This window comes from Thalassophryne amazonica, chromosome 14, assembly GCF_902500255.1.
Source record: "Thalassophryne amazonica chromosome 14, fThaAma1.1, whole genome shotgun sequence".
Taxonomy (NCBI): Eukaryota; Metazoa; Chordata; class Actinopteri; order Batrachoidiformes; family Batrachoididae; genus Thalassophryne; species Thalassophryne amazonica.
Window position 1 is genome coordinate 39,213,944 of NC_047116.1, and position 18,000 is coordinate 39,231,943.

Genomic DNA, 18,000 nt, shown 5'->3' on the forward strand with positions numbered 1-18,000 from the left:
TCATAATATATATGCTGTTGTTGTGGTTTATAAGTGTAATAAAGGTTTACAATCAGAAATAAGAAAGGAAAGAGTAAAACAGCAAAATAATTTTCCACACACATTTATTCAAAACACACAGCAAACTAATAAACAACTGTTTTGACACTTTATAAAGGTAATATGAGGTCTTGTGTGAAAGACTGTACAACAAAAAAGTTCAAACAATAAACACAAATGTACAGTTTGAACAATATATACAAAATGGTCTATGTATTTTGTTTGTCTTCATCTCAAAGCAATTTCTGTCTGCTATTACACAAAGGTTACATCACAAATTTCTATTTCTACTATGTTTTGGAGTCTCCTGTCTGACTCTTCAAGCAGCTTTCATTTCACACTTTGACTCCTACAGTCTGAGGAGCGGCCCCTCTCCCTCCCCAGAGGGAGAGAGCCACAGAGTAATCCAGTAACATTCAAATGCAAACTAGTGGAGCAATCCTGATAGTTACACACTCTTTGTTTGAGCACGTGTGATTGTCATGCGAGGTGGTTTAGTGGGAAGATGGAACAAATATGTGGCTGGACATTTACTTTCTGAATCTGGATTTGACACCTCTGGTAATAAAACAGCATATTTGTAAAATAGTATAACTTTCCTGTCTGCTGGGTGTCTTCTCTCTTGGATTGATTCATTTTTGGATGAATAAAGTTGATTAGTGATGAAAAAGCAAGCTGTTTTAGCTTTTTTTTTTTCCCCCTCAGGGTCAGCACAGCAGATATCATATTTCATTTATTTGTCTGTCTGTCTATTAGCACATCACCAGTCTGTTAGCAAGATTATGTCAAAACTACTACAACGAATTTGATGAAATTTTCATGGCAGATAGATGTTAAGCCATGGAAGACTCTGTGAAATTTTGGAGGTGATCCAGATCTGGATCCGGATTGTGGATCAAGATTTCACTTTATATATTTGTTTAAGGATTACATCAAAACTACTTGACACATTCTCACCAAATTTGTACCACATATAGATATTATGGCATGGAAGACTAAGATCTGGATCTGGATTCTGGATCCATATTTCAATTTGTACACTTTGTCAGATTTTGAGGATTACATCAAAACTACTTCATGGATTTTCACCAAATTTTCACCTGTCGTGATGTACTGAGATTACATCATCCTACCCATAATGCACTGCGGGGCAGAGCATGTTCTCACAAAACCTTAAAAATTAACACATTACTTTAAAACTAAAACATATATCTGATATTTTTACTTTATACAACTTCAGACATGACAGTAATTTTAAATAACTTGTCCAAAATTAGTTTGGTTAAAATTTGAACCATAAGTTAAAGATGTATGCCTCTGGATGACTTGGGTCATATTGCCAGCATATCAGTATGGTATTAAAGGAAATGTTTTTATTTTTCTTTTTGGGGCTGTTTTTCCTTTGTCTGCAGAGGATTGAGATGCTTTTATACAAGCAGTTCTCTTCTGTTTGCAAAGGTTATAACTGTGTGTTTGGTACAAAACGTTTAACAGGTGGGTGCTGAACTAATTTTAAAAATGCTTGTCACTGTTCAGCTTTGTTTATTTTGTTTATCAGCTTAAAAGTTATCGGACAAAAATTAATCGGAAGATAATTAGTCCAATGATGGTCTTTAAAGTTATCTTAAAAGATAATCCGATAATGAAAATGTTATCTTCGATAATTATCTGTTATCGGATTATCAGAACTGTGCCCACCACTGGTCATAGGACAGTGGTGATAGCTCAGTGGTAATGTTTCTGATTGGAAATCATAGCTTTTGGAAGGAGTGGGTTCGATTCCCGTGGGTGCCATGTAATTTTTATTTATTTATTTATTTATTTATTTTTTTTTCACAGCAGCTGCATTCCGGCATGCACGGAACCATTGCAGCATGTTTTTGTTTTTTTTTTGTTGTTTTTTTTCACAACAGCTGCGCAATGTGGTTACACATTGTGCAGCTCCTGGCACTGTGCTCCCATGTGCACGAACCATCGCACCGGCATTGTGCACGCCTGCCCGTCAGCGTGATGTTTTGTGGTGCACTCATATGAGCACTAATGCCGTGAGATGCCCTGGAGTTGTACATATTTCCACTATGTGTGAAGGGACCCTTAGAATTTTCCCTTGGTAAGAAGAAAACTGTCCGCAAAGAACCATGGCCTTAAGAGAGCTCCAAAGGTGCCACACTCACAAGCGGAGGGAGGAGGACTTTTAAGAAGCCTAAGAGTGTCTTAAGCAGAGGAAATGGCAGAAAAGACAGAGAGGAAGCAGAGAAATTCTCCGTATGCAGGAAGAAACTCATCACTCACTCATCTTCAACCGCTTATCCGGGTTTGGGTCGCGGGGGCAACAGCTCCAGCAGGGCACCGCAGACTTCCCTTTCCCGGGCCACATTCACCACCTCTGACTGGGGGATCCCGAGGCGTTCCCAGGCCAGTGTGGAGATATAATCTCTCCACCTAGTCCTGGGTCTTCCCCAGGGTCTCCTCCCAGATGGGCGTGCCTGGAACACCTCGCTTGGGAGGCTCCCATGGGACATCCTTACCAGATGCCGGAACCACCTCAACTGGCTCCTTTCAACGCGAAGGAGCAGTGACTCTACTCCGAGCTCCCCAAGGACGACAGTGAGTCATTAACATGCGACCCGCTTGATCTACATAACTATTTTATGTTAATTTACTGTCTTAATGTATTTATAAAGGCATTCATCATGTGGAAGACTAAACTGGGTGACAACATGAGGGTGCTGCTCAACACACTGACCTTCTTTTGGCTGCTCCCATTTGCTCGGGGTTGCTTCAGCAGGATCAGTATGGAGCTGCTTTCACTTTCGCTGTGCGCAATGGCGCATTGGAGGAGTTAGGGGCCTATTCAAACAGGCCAACTAGTAAGATATCACTCTTGAAAACAATCTTTGGTTTATCACGTGAGGTAAATCTGCCCTACGATTGGATTTTGGAAAACCATGTGACGGTGAACCAATTCCCATTGGATACTCACATTGCACACGTCATCACACAGCTTCTATGAGGAGTACAAAGATGGCCGATGGCTGGCTCGAAAGTCTGTGGAGTTAACTTTTCAGAAAAAAAAGGAAGTGTATATCTCATATCATTAAAAAGTTATTTCTAATTTAGTAAAGCTTGGTCCCAGCCATTGTATACGACGGTGTCGGCCCCAGAGGGTTAAATCATATTTTTGGGGACTGTGTGGTGGTTCTCCTAGCGATTTGTTTTAGTGTGGACATTAAAAGTTATGAGCCACTTATTTTCTCAGTAATCGTGCATTAACGGCACTGAACGGATCAGGCTACAAACAACTGCTAAAAGCGCTAAGGTCATTAGAGTACAACATTGCATAAGACGAGTGTTTCATTCAGTGTGAATATTGCAGCAGCAGGCATGTTAAAATCCATTAGTAAGTTTCACCACACAGCAAATCATATTATTCCATGTGTTTCTAATAAAATTTTCCAAATGGTAGACAGCCTCCACAACAGCTAGCAGCTGCATATAGCAGCCTCTGAGCTAAAGACGATATAAGGGGCAGAGACAGAACTCTAAACTAAGAAGCTAAGAAGATAGAAATAAATCCCCCTCACAGCTGTTATGGAGGAAGAAACAACCTATAGAGACCCAGTAGAGACCTATACTAAATGCTTTTTTTTTTTTTGTACCAGACTGAAAAAAATGTTTATTTCTGCTCTAAAGTTGAACATTTTAACATGGATTTCCATGGACCCGATGTCATGGGCGGGCCTTAGGGTGCCTTGCCTGCCCTCAGAGTCTGGACGGACAAGCCTGTCAGTCACCCGCCTACCACAAAAAACAAACAAACAAACAAACAAAAAAAACTGCAGGCTACTATGATTACAATTTGGATAAATTTCCAATATACATGATTCACAATAATACTGATTGGAGGGGCAGCAAGATGAACATCCTTGCACTGCTGGGCAATTCGTCGTGACAATGCATCCCACTTTGTCCTGCTTATGTTTATAAAATAACTATTTCGTAGCTAATGACGCATTTGCTTGGCTGATGAAACCATTCTATCATCACTTCCAGAATCATAGAGAAATTATCTGCAGCTGCACTGTAGGTTGTCTTGTGCTTGTCATGTGGTGGGGAACGTATTTGGAATCTAAGTAATTATTTACTATATATATATAGTAAGTGAGGGTGTGAATGCATTTGATTGACTGGCGGCCTGTCCAGGTTGTACTCCACCTCTCACCTAGTGACTGCTGGAATAGTCTCCAGAATCCCCCCCCCCCCTCCCCGAAGTGGATCCAAAGAAAAAAAAAAAAAAGAAAAGAAAAAAAAAAAAGAAACAGCATCAGCATGACTTGAATGTTCTATAAACACACACACACACACACACACACACACACACACACACACACACACACACACACACACACACACACACACACACACACACACACACACACAAAAAAAGTCAAATCTGCCTCATCATCTCATACTGAAAAATATAGCACCTGCCTTCAACTTTGTCATTTACAAGGCTTTGGAATGGCAAAGACGTTGGAGCGCCATCTGACAAAATGCCCTCGGGCCTCTGAGGCATCTCAAACTGCAGACAGAGATATGAATGAGAGCGGATAGAAGCACTCGCCGGATGAAAGACTTCAGTCACTTGGAGAAGACTGATGCTGAAATAAAACAAGCGTACACTGCGCAACTCTGGATATGCTTTGCTCCAATTTTCTGCATGTACACAATGAAAAGACCTGAGGAAAAATAAAAAAAAATAAGTGAAGACCAAAAGTACAGAGAGACTACTGAGTACCGCTAAAACAAACCAATAATTCTTATTCAAGGTAAGATAATTAGATATGTGAGCCTTTGACACCTCAGTGTTTGGGCTTCTTGGTTTCTTGGAATGGATGTCTTATCATAATAATCCTGCCTGTGGTCCAGAATGCACCGAGCAATAGAATGCTATTTCTTAAAAGGAGAAAAGCTTTATTCCAAGATTAATTACAATTTAAGGTACACACTGAACAACATTGCGTTTAAGGTTCACAATCCTTACAACTGTGAATCTCTGGATCTTCAGCTTTCCTTAGTGAATATTTGTTGGACAGTACTAAGTGTTATACCATAAAAATACTGTAGTATAGATTAGGAGTAGACCGATTTTTGGCCGATTATCGGCATCTGCCGATTATCACCTCAGCCTATTATCGGTCTATCCCGACAGAGCACCCAGATGGATTATAGGCCGATGGTGAATGTCGGCCCAGCCAGTTATCAGTCTATCCTTACAGAGCACCCAGGCAGATTATTGGCCGATGGCGATTGTCGGCCCAGCCGATTATCAGTCTATCCCTACAGAGTGCCCAGACGATTATCGGTCTATCCCTAATATAGATCATTTATTTTATGTTGTGTCTCAAATTTTGCTCTTGCAAAATCACAACCCATGTACTGACCAGATTAATTTACAAACCCAGCTGAACCAACCCACCAACCAACCAACCAACCAAAGAAATCCATGTAATGTGCTGTACACGCATCTTCTATGTGCCCATCTATATGTATGGGCATATGTGCTTACATAGACATGTCAGAATAATAATAATAATAATTTATTTGTACGGCACTTCCTCAACATAAATACAAAGTACTCAAACCTTAATTAACATACTAAAACACAAGTTAGCACACTGTGAGCATGTCAATCTTGAGTTCGAACATGTTATATTCATATGAATATAGTTACAATATGACATAATGTCATATCGTAAAGACAGCTGTTGATCATACTATTCTGATTATACATTTTTGTGCAAAAATATTTTAATGACAGTCCATTGAGGGCAGCACGGTGGCTTCATGGCTAGGACCACTGCCACTGAATCACAGCATGAAGGTCTGAAGTTTGCTTCCGAACTGGAGTTTGCATGTTCTCTGTTAATGTGGGTTCCTCCCACTTCCAAAGACATGCAGGATAGGGAGTCAAGTTGGACTGAAAGAAATAGCAAGTGAATATTGAAAAGTAACAAGAAAAGTGAGAAACGTGAAACTCTGTGAAGTAATTGGTATGATGTGTATGACTAAGTACAATACCAGTAACTGTTAAGCTTGAGAGGAACTTTGACTGAGTGACAGAGTAGCTAAGGTACCTAAAGTTACACTAAGTTTAACCTGAGATTAAGTGATGGCAATATGTTGCCTGTAAGTGAACAATTGTAAAGGCTTCTTTGATCCTGATAAAACAGTAAATTTTGTGTTTGATTCTGATTATCATATATCTGGATTACAAGGTAACAAGGATCAGGATCTGACATCGGCAATATGAATCACAGGAATGAATCTCCCCATTGATTCTAATTCCTGTGATTCTGACTGCAAGACAAACACATTGCAATGAAAACAGAATCTATTTGGTGGGGATCAAATATCAGCGATCAGGATCAATGAACAGAGATAAAAGGTGCGAGATCAGGACCAAACATCAAGAAATAGTGATTAGGAACAAAGGTCAGAAATCAGCATCTATGATTAGAATCAAAGGTCACCAATCAGGATCAAACATGAGTGATAAGGAACAAAGATGAGGATCAGTGGTCCAGAATTAAATTAATAAAGGATTTGCTCTTTAAGTTGAATTCCTTTGATCCTGAATGCAAGACAGACAGATTACAATGAAAATATAATATCGCTGGAGAAGATGAAAGATCAGTAATCAGGATCAGTGAACAGAGATAAAAGGTGAATGATCATCCGTATCAAAGATCAAGATAACCCAGCAATTGGATCAAAGATCAGAATCAAAGCTCACCAGTCAGGATCAAACGTTACTGATCAGGAAGCAAGATTAGAGTTCATTAATCAAGAAGAAAAAGTAGGATGCAAGATCAGCAAAAAAGGATTTACAGTAAGAATGTCAGAGACATCAGAGAAATAACCATCTCACAATGAAATAGAGATGGATAGAATGAAAAGGACAACAAAGTAATACACAGAGGATTGTTGGATGTTGGCAGAGGTATGTGCTCTCTCAGCATACTTCTTGTTATAAAGTTATCAAACCACAGCCAAATGGAACTGAATTGATTTTGAATCCAGTTGAGACCAGGGGCTTCTCGAGTCTTGTTAAATCAAATGTGACATGTTAATGTAACACATTCCACACATATTACTGCACAGTTAAGAGCGTCTGCCTCCAGCCATGATGACATTTGTAGTAGCGTATTTAAAGAAATGGGTTAATAGCCCAAATGTCTGCATATGTAAATATGGCCATTCACTATAAAATAACTATGGGAGGAGATGCTGAAGTTCTTGATGCTCATCCCTGGAGAGGTGAAGATGAAGGGCTGCAGAGCTGACAGGGATTATGGGAGGTAAAGCACAGAAACCTAGAATCGGGTTGGCAGGCAGCATCAATGCTGTCTCATGGGTGGAAGCTGATTTTTTTGTTTTTAATATTACACCAGCCGTGAAGAAAATAAAGGTCTAGTATAAACACACAAGGATTGTAAGTTTAATTTTTGCTTTTAATCACACTTCAGTGAAGTGTTAGCTGGCAACGTATGGATCAGATTTATTGGAGTACTGTAAACTGAAATGAAGAACTGCTACACTTTTAATCGTTCAAAGATCTTTGTTTCATTGAAAATAATACTGTTAGTGCTGTATCATTTAAATGTGGCAACACACTGATAACATAGTTTAAAAAAGGATTTGCTGCTTATTCTCCGTATTTCATGCTCTATCATTGAATTTAATAGTGTGAAATACTTTGCATTCATGTTGGAACAGTACTATAGAAATACAGTTTATGATTATTATTAGTATTAGTGGTATTAATTTTGAGACACTACAGTGACATACGGCTTTAGCACAAAACTGATGTGAAATACAAAAAAAAAGACGATGTACTAAGTGAAGGTAAAAAACAAAATACTTTTTTTTAAATTATGATCCTTTATGCCCGAGGCCATCAAATACAGTCATCGAGTATTACGAAGACTTTGCATCTGTCCGTCCGTCTGTCTGTCTGTGCTCAGCATAACTCTAGTCCTATTATGGCGAGAGTCTTCAAATTCACAGGGAACATTCTTGGGAAACAGACCTTGGACAAGGTCAAAGATGGCGAACCTTGACCTATTTTAAGAGGTATTTCAAGAGGTTAAAAGTCACGTTCTGTTTCATTCTGTTCCTTTTTTTTTAAATCATATATTATGTAAAAGCAAATGAGAAATAAACACTTTTAAAACTGTAAAAGCTGCTTTTAGAACCTGATAACACCTCTGGAGTGATTTACAAGACATCTGCAATTGCAAAGGACAGCTTGTCCATTGCATTATAAAAATGTTTTAGGTCCAAAATAAGTGTGGCTCATGCAGAGGATGTTGCTTGCCAACATGCAAGGCAGGCAACTGCTTGATGCCCCAGGCCAGTGTATGGGTTTGATATTTCCTTGTTCCGTGTGAGCGATGCTTTGCTTGACATTGATGTAATACACTAAAATAGAGAATAGAGCCTTTATTGTCATTGCACATACAGTATATAAGCAGCAGACCCTAAATGAGCATGTTTTTGATTGCGGGAAGAAAACGAAGTGCCCGGAGGAAACCCAAGCAGACACGAGGATAACATACCAACTCCACATAGAAAGGCTGGGAATCGTTCCCGTGACCTTCTCGCTGTGAGGCACCAGAGCTAACCACTAAGTCACCGTCCCGCCACTACAAATTCACTTCCTTGATGCTTATCACGAGACTTTAAAAATGGTTTGGATATTTTAAAGAGAGAAAAAAAAACTGAAAAATGACAAGCACTAATAAAACATTTTAAAATAATACACATTGTTCTTTTTGGGTGAATCCTTGTGCTGGTGAACCTGTGAATTTTCAAAACAGTATGACTTTTACATCATGCTATTGAAGTGTTCCAACTTCAAAAGGGCAGCCTGAATTGTTGACGTGCTGTAAGAAGGCCAACTGTCTGTGCAGTCTTGATGATGTAAAGTCATGCCTTTGCCCCAGTTTCAAGCCAAAGAGTGACAGCCATAAGGTCATGAATTCTAATAAGTGGCTATGTGGTGACAGAATCAGGCTGCTCGTAGCCTTGACCATCCATCCTTAATAATAAGTCAAGAATAATGAGTGGTGACATGATGGTAGTGAAGTTGTTAGTATTGCCATCTCAAAGCAAGAAGGGTGAACTTGCCACAGGTGTAAATATAAGATGGAATGTATTTCTGGAGAACATTTCCATCTAATTCAAATGCTCAAAGCACTTTACAGCAATGCCTCACATTCACCCAGTCACACTGACACACCAATTTAAGGAGCTGTCATGCAAGACTTCACTCCTACTTTGCGATGGTCATTAGGGTGAGCCAGGTAGTGCATGTTCACCTTCTCTACCAAGATCCTTTGTTCGTCCCGTTACAGGGTTAAACTCAAGAGCCTATGGTTGCACTCACTGAGGCCATCAATTTAGCCCTTTGCTTCTCTCAACCAATGAAGGAACCCCATGAATCTCAAAGAAGATAAGCTGATGTAGATAAGATGAAGGAATTCACGTATCTTTGGGTCTCTTTACAAGTCAGGAGAAAAGCAGCAGCTGGAAAAGTACTGGGCAATATGAACTCATGGAATAGTCTTGCATTTTGTAGTAACTGTTGTTTTCCAGTTGTGGTTTTCCAGTCATTGTGCTTTTCCAATTTGGTCAAAATGGCATCTTATTTCTCTTCATGTGTTACCCCATGTCTCAGCAACCAGACTTCCAGGTACAGAGCCACGAAGCTTATGTCATTAGATTGCATAATTATTGTTTTTCACTATCTGTCAGAGAAGGTATCTCAGCGGGATAGAAATTTGACTACCAATAATTAAACCTATGTTCAAGTCCCAGTCACACTTCCTGACTGTGTCCTTTGAGTTTTCATCTGCATTGGCTGAATCCACTCAGCTTTAAATGGGTACTGGACTTGGGGAACAAACATACAACAAACTTCATGCTACCAAATTCCATGGTAGGTTGAAGATCCATTGTATGTAGATCATGCTGGGGACGTGACATACTGTACAATGGACTTCATATTCCGAGGATAAGCACCAGCACCGATGGGCATTATAGGAATTAGAAAATAAATATATTTGGCGGCAACAAAGGTTTGCTTGGGTTGTCATTACTTGAAATCATTAATCAATCTACATATAATTCTTGAAGGCCCAGTCTGTCTATGTTAGTCTGTCAAGCAAAAAATAAAATAATAATAAACAAACACACACATAGTTAGACTGCCAATTTTTCAGGCAAAATGTTAAATTACCTTAAGATTTCAAGTGAGAATTTTTTGAAGCAAAATCAAAATGTACAATTTTTTTAAAGCATATTATCAATCCCATTGATCACAATGCAAGAGTCTATGCTAATGTTAACCCATTCGCCCTATTGACATATCCCATAATCCCTTGTGCCCCAGAGAGTCGCTGCAGTCAACAACATAGAGAATCCACATGATGACAATTGTAAATGAATATTATTCTACAAAACTGTAATTTTTTTATGTTTTTTGTCACGTTAATAAGAAACTGCATGCATGATACCCTGAAAACTTGCTAAAACAATTATAACAAATAATCCGTGTCTGCTACGTTTAATTAGCACTGGTACCACAGTCTCTTATACAAAGAGACTGGTAGCGTGTTTTTGAAAACATGGCTGTGATTGGTCCATCTGATACGTCGGCCGCTATTGGCTATCACACCACACTCTGTGATTGGCTGTGGTGTAACCGCCAAAAATGTAAGCTGGTTCCACCACTCCTCCAGAGACTGTAATACCAGTGCTACGTTGTAAACAAAGACTGCAGCCAATCAGAGAGTGACATATCTCAGCCAATCAGCAAAATGTCAGAATCCCAACTAAAAGTCACGTGACCAAATAACCCGATACCGACTCCTTTGCATTGGCTGGAGGAGTGGAACCAACTTAACGTTTAATCTGAACAAAGAGGACAAACAGTGTTGTAAAGAACAATAATCAAGACATTAAAGAGCAAACTTAACTTTCCCCAGAACGACATGATCAGGAAGCGATTGTAGCTCACAGCAGCTCCCATTGAAAATAACGGTTTACATAAAACAAACGCAATAACATCTATAAACCTAGAGAATATATTCATGAGAGTTTTAGGCACAATATAAAATGTGATGTTAATGGTGTTGTCCGTGTGCAGAGGTTAAAGTGCCGCCTGATCAGAGTGTTTCAATGCAGTTCTCAATGTTACTAAGATGTCGCAGCGTGGCGAACTCTCCGAGGTTTTGCGGGATTTGAAACATCAATAGGGCAAATTAGCATTACATTATGCAACACGAACAGGTTTTCATGCTAACCAGAACCTGTTAGCATCACGTTATGCGACACCCAGTAGGATTGTGTTATGTGACACTACTAGTTTTTCATACCAATGTCAGCCTGTTGGCATTATGTTATGTGATGCTAGGGAGTTTTCTACAATGTTTCATCACGCCCAGAAAGATGAGCAAAGTATTTAGCACGAATGAAGCAGTAAAGCTGGGGGCTGACTTCAAAAAGTACAATATGTAGCCAATATTTCCTTATTGATAAGCTGTTGTCAACTTATTTTTTCTTGAATAGTGTCACATAGCTGATAAAGCTGGAATGGGGGCATAGCTCTGATTTATAGACCTCTGGCATATCTGCAGGATTCCACTTCTGTGGACACACACAGAGGAGGATGTGTTCTTCACATCACACGTCTTTACATAAATTAATGACATCTTCCTCTACAATATTTGCTAAAGTTGACGAGTTAATTAGGAGCTAGAATCAATGTCACGTCAGACCTGTTGCTGCTCTTCTAATCTCCACTGCTTTTTTAAGGAGTGTCGCATAATGTGTCTGCAGTGTATGTCCATCACTCTGGTTCTGTTCTGCTCCACTGCATTTTCATCCCATAAAACCAGCAACAGCAAGGAAGGAACAGTCTGACATTTTACACTCGATATTTCCCAACAATGGTAAAATATGGATATCTGTGGGAGTTTTACCTTCTGATGACCCTAAACATGACATTTTATGAAGTCCGCTATCCCCAAAATAATCCCAAATAAAATCAAATGAGTTAAAAAAACAAAAACAAACTACTTTGGGTTAACTGTAGCTCCCTATGAATTTTCTTCATAAAACTGAAAGTTCTTCAGAATCACAATCAGAATAGCTTTTATTTATGAAGTATCCACAGAATACAAGGAATTTGACTTCGGTTTGAGCTTTCGGTTCTTCACTGTAATTAGGTACAAGTAGTAGTGACAAGGTTTTACTGTGTAGTGTGTGTGGAAGTTATACCTTTTGTACCTAATGATTTATGTAAATTAATTCTGACACATATTCAGTGGCATGGAAATGTTTATGTATCCATCCCCTGATTTTGTTGAAGGAAAATTGGTTGTAAAAGTGCTGATTTGTATAAAAAAAATACTTCATATTACTTATGCCCTCTGAAAAAAGAGGGACTATGTCATTAATCTCCTTGAAATGCAACACTACAAGCACATCTTGATTGTTTCTGTCTCACTTTATCTGACTGTAAATGTACGGGATGATACTGATAGCAGTTCACTCATATATTGTGTGCAGTTTTATTAAGCCCACTTGAGGCCTTTGTTAGCCACAATATGCTCCACTGAGCTTCCATGTGATCTCCAAGTACAGATGCTTCTTTTTGAGGAATATATTTTCCATGGTTCGATTCGAGCAGCGGCTCGGAGTCGCGCTGCTGCTCCTCCACGTCGAAAGGAGTCAGTTGAGGTGGCTCGGGCATCTTTTCCGGATGCCCCCTGGACGCCTCGCTGTAGAGGTGTTCCGGGCACGTCCCATTGGGAGGAGGCCCCGGGGAAGACCCAGGACACGCTGGAGGGACTACATCTCTCGGCTGGCTTGGGAATGCCTTGGGGTTCCCCCGGAGGAGCTGGGGGAGGTGTGTGTAGATCGGGAGGTCTGGGCGGCTTTGCTTGAGCTGCTGACCTGCGACCCGATTCTGGATGAAGCGGAAGAAAATGGATGGATGGATGGATATTTTCCATGGTGTCTACTCTACATCTGTCCATCTGTCTATGAGTTGCCCTCCTGCTCTCTCAGGAGATGGTAATGGGATCTTAGCAGCAGCCTAATTAAAAGGACACTTCCTCCTCAGAGACACCCCCCCCCCAACGACACTCTTCCTTTTTAACCCCCTCCTTTCCCTTCCTCAGAGCATCAGAAAACTCGGTTATGGGAACAGAAGGGCCTGACAGTGGGCTCATGCAGAGAGCTAATTAAATTAAACCTCCTTTAATAAAAGAGGAAGTGAACTTATTGCTTTTATCTCAACTCTGCCATCAAAGGAAGAGGAAAAATAAGGCAGCAAAGGGGAGAAAACACACAACCTGAAGATATGAATTTCTTCTTGTTACACTACAGTCATGGTAGCCCTGAGGGAGATTCAACTTGTTTCGTGGGGGCAAACAGAAAAGGAGTAAATTGTTTTTAATGAGTGGAAGAGATCATGGAAACCAGAAATTTTAAAAAAGCAGCATGACAAACTTTTCCCCATCTTGCCAGCTATATAGTGTAGCGAACAGCTGAAGAAATTTTTCAAATGGTGATGTAAGCGCCAAATTTGGCACAAATACACCTTAGACATTACCCTTTTGAAAAGGCAGGGTGTCCACTTGAATTTTCAATGGGCAGCCAGGTAGGGTTCAAATGAAGAATTACACAGGGGTCAAAATTAAAAGATGCTCTGATCATATTGAAAACTACACCACAGTATTTGTGTGATGACAGAGATTCCAAAAAGGTATAGTTTGGACTATCTGTGACTGAATGTTCTGGAGTTATGGGGTAAAAACAGCAAGAATGCTGACAAAGGTCCATTTTAGTTTGTACAGGCGTCAAAAGTTGAAGTTGTTCTAATTTTGGAATAAATTAATGGTAATTATTGGTTGAGTTCATAGGGTTTAAAAAGGAATAGTTTGCATTATGTGTCATGCTTAGTTATCATGTTACAGGGTCACATACGTCACATGTCATAGAATCCAGTGGACACAGATATTGTTTGACCTTTACTTAGCAGACCAAGCACTCAACACAGTCAAAACGTTTCCATTTACTAATCCTATAAGCTCAACCAATAATTTGCACCACTTTTAACCAAAACTGTAGCAACTGTAAGGGCCCCTTTACACATAGTACGAATATGTACAGCTCAGGGCGAATCATGGCGGAACAGCTCATATGAGCGAACCACGAAAACATTGCACCAAAGGGCAGGCGTGCACGATCTCGGTGTGACAGTTTGTGCATGCGACAGTGTCTTCTGAGGAGGAACACAGTGCGAGCAGCTGCACCACATCACGGTGCTGATGTGGAGAACAATAAAATAAAAACCAGTTGTATAATTAGTGACTATTACTGGGTTGTTATAAATAATACATAAAATGGGATGCAATACAGAACCCCACAGTTAAATAACCCTGGTTAAAAAATAAATAAATAAATGTCACTCACTGGATTCAAACCCATAGGCTCTGATGGAAAATTACCTGAGGGAAACTATCACTGCGCTACCATTGCTGGCCTGTAACCAGTGCGGAAAAATACCTGAAATCAACAAAGACATGGACGAGGTGCACTGTGTCCGGCTGCTGCAGCCTGGCACAAAGATGTTTTATATATTTCCAAGTGAGGACAGCAGGCAGAGACATGCGCCTCACGGATGAATGTTGTAAGTTCATGTCCTTCCAAACACGGAAAATGTTATCAAGCTGGTACATCCAGGAGCAGAGATCATTACAGCTATGGCTGTGAGCTGACATGCCCCCTGCCCCAGCGCCCAGACCAACGTGTCACTCTGTTATGTGATCATTCATTTTTGTTATTTATTATGAAATTGCATATGTAGGTATTGTCATAATTATTTTTTGTCCTTGTCCGGCACCCATGTGTTCAGATCTGAACATACACATAAGCATTTTATGCAAGTGTGGCCCCCCCCCAGGCACACCAGATGTGTTAGGGGGAGCACACGGCGTGAGGGGGTGTGACACACGTGCACACATGGCTTTCTGCAACTCCACAGTCGTGGGGCACTCAGACAAATTTCACATCCAGCTCAACAGTGATAGTCTGCTGACTGTTTTCGTGCTAACAGTGTGAATGGCCACACATTTTCTAAGTGCCAAACAAGCGGTGTTAGATGTTTGCGCGTGTCACCTGGAATTCGGCCGACACCTACCGCAAGAGGGTTAGATGGGCTCACACAGTGCACACTTTGTCTTTCAGCTGCTGGTGTGCGCAAATAGTTGTATCAACCGGTGTACGAGGCGTTAGAGACAGCTACAATTTTACATGTTTTGCATGCGAGTCCTGCTTCATGCACACTTCATGTGCAATTCGACCAAATTCGCACTATGTGTGAACGGCCCTAACTTTTGGACCTCTGTACAAACTGAAATTGACGTTTCTCACCATTTTTGCTATTCTTTTAATCCATAACTCATAGATGGTCCAAACTATAAAATCATGTTAGAAAAAGTGCAGAGGAGGGCTACCAAACTCATACCTGAGTTCGCTGATCTCTGTTATGAAGATAGACTTAAAGAGTTGGGCCTAACAACATTAGAAGACTGTCGTATACGAGGTGACCTTATTGAGGTCTTTAAAATTATTAAAGGAATTGAAAATTTAGTTTCTAAAATATTTTTTAAAGAAAGAATTTATCCCGGTCTTCATGGCCACCCTTTTATGCTGGAGGTCAATAGATGTAAAGTAAATTTAAGAAAATATTTCTTTACTAACAGAGTCATTTCCCTTTGGAATGGTCTTCCTCTGCACATTGTGTTATCAAAAGATGTTACAGAATTCAAGGTGAATTATGACAGATATTTTCATAATCTTTAAATTGTGGAATTTATAATAAATTTGCAGTTTATTCTTGTAAATTAACATATTATTTAATGTATGCTGCTAGCCTCCTCCTTGGTGCTCATCTTATTTTTAAACTACATTTAAATTTTTGTTTTATATTCGATGTGTGCTTTATATGTTCTATGTGCATGCTTTTATCACACTAATAAATGAATTATGAATGGAATTATGAATTATACCTTTTTGAAATCTTTATGATCAGCCAAATAATATGGAAAACCTTTTAATATGACTGGAGCATTTTAAAATGTTAACCTCTGTGTAAAGGAGCCCTGACACTTGCATGACTTTGATCTGCGCACTTGCATGCACATCATCGTGATGACCCCACCTGCTGTGTTCCCAGCTGGACGCTGAACTTTGTTCCACCGGCTGCCACGCGCTCTGTGCTGGACGCTGTGTATATAAAATAATTATTTCTTAGCGGATTAATAATTTTCTCTGCAAGTTGGCTGTTAAAAACGGCGCTAATTGCTTCCTGAATCACAGAGGACCACTCCAGCCGGAGCCATTCGTGCACACTGAACGAGCTGGAGAAAGCATTTTGTTTATCTTGTAGTGGCTTAGGAAAACAGTTGTATGTTCTTTCCTTCTTGTGTGCAGCTGTAAAAGTATGTTTATGACAGATTTAACATCTTGTTATAATCGTTCAGACGAGCTGAGCGCTGATGCGTGCACTGACACAACCACTCACGTGGTTTCATTTCATTTATTTATTTAAAAGGGACAACACATATTAATGAACACATAAAGTGTAAATATGTCAGATTATAGCCATGGGCTAATTTCCATCTGTTCCAACCTGTCTCCCCATAATTTCTCCACTGATCACAAAGATCATAAACTCCTCACTGTCCTCTGGTTCTGTTCCACAGTCTCTCAAGCTGGCAGCTATCACGCCCATTCTCAAAAAACCTGGTCTTGACCCCGATAACTTCATCAATTTTCGGCCCATATCCAACCTTCCCTTTCTGTCTAAAATCCTAGAACGGGTCATTGCTGATCAGCTCCAAACCTACCTCAGTTCCGTTAGTCAATTTGAACCTTTCCAATCCGGCTTCCGTCCAAAACATAGTACTGAAACAGCTCTTCTCAAAGTCACCAATGATCTCCTCCTCTCCTCTGACTCCGGCCATCTCAATATTCTCATTCTCCTGGACCTCAACGCTGCCTTTGACACCATCAGCCACTCCATCCTCCTGTCTCGCCTCAAGACCTCCCTCAACATCACCGGCTCCGCCCTCTCCTGGCTTCAATCATACCTCACAAACCGGCAACAGTTCATCCACGTTAACCGCTGCTTTTCCTCCATAGCCCCCCTATCTCAAGGTGTTCCCCAGGGTTCGGTACTTGGTCCTCTCCTCTTCATTCTCTACATCCTCCCTCTCGGAAGTATCATCCGTCATCATGGTCTCCACTTCCACTGTTATGCTGATGACATACAGCTTTACATTTCCACCACATCCATAAACCCTAACATTCACTCCACCCTCACCCACTGCCTGTCTGAGTTAAAAACTTGGATGCAACACAATTTCTTGAAATTAAACACTGACAAAACAGACATCATCATCATCGGCCCTAAAAACATCACAAAATAAACCCATTTTTCACTCTGTTTTGACAACACTACACTCACTCCATCCCCCCTTGTCCGCAATCTTGGAATGCTTCTCGACCCCACCCTCTCATTTGACCCACACATTAAACAAATAACCCGGACTGCATTCTTCCATTTGAAAAATATCGCACGTCTCCGTTCATCCCTCACTTTCTCCGCTGCTGAAACCCTTATACATGCTTTTATCACATCCAGAATCGACTATTGCAATAGCATCCTCTATGTTTTACCTTCCAAAATACTCAACAAACTACAGTATATACAAAACTCTGCTGCCCGTCTCCTCACCCACACCCGCACTCAAGAACACATCACCCCCGTCCTACAAAACCTCCACTGGCTCCCCATCACTCAACGCATTCACTTCAAAATCC

The 18,000-nt window shown here is 40.3% G+C and overlaps 1 protein-coding gene and 1 long non-coding RNA gene across 2 annotated transcripts in view; both read right to left on the reverse strand.

Moving 5' to 3' along the window:
* Nucleotides 1–18,000, reverse strand: part of LOC117525342 (receptor tyrosine-protein kinase erbB-4-like) — a 1,053,282-nt gene that overhangs the window by 898,733 nt on the left and 136,549 nt on the right. The gene's annotated exons all lie outside the window — the stretch shown is intronic.
* On the reverse strand, nucleotides 1,103–14,245 carry LOC117525344. The gene is made up of 3 exons (XR_004565015.1): nucleotides 14,169–14,245; nucleotides 5,915–5,925; nucleotides 1,103–1,112 (listed from the first exon to the last, which is right to left on the reverse strand). It is a non-coding gene; the product is annotated as an uncharacterized LOC117525344 (long non-coding RNA).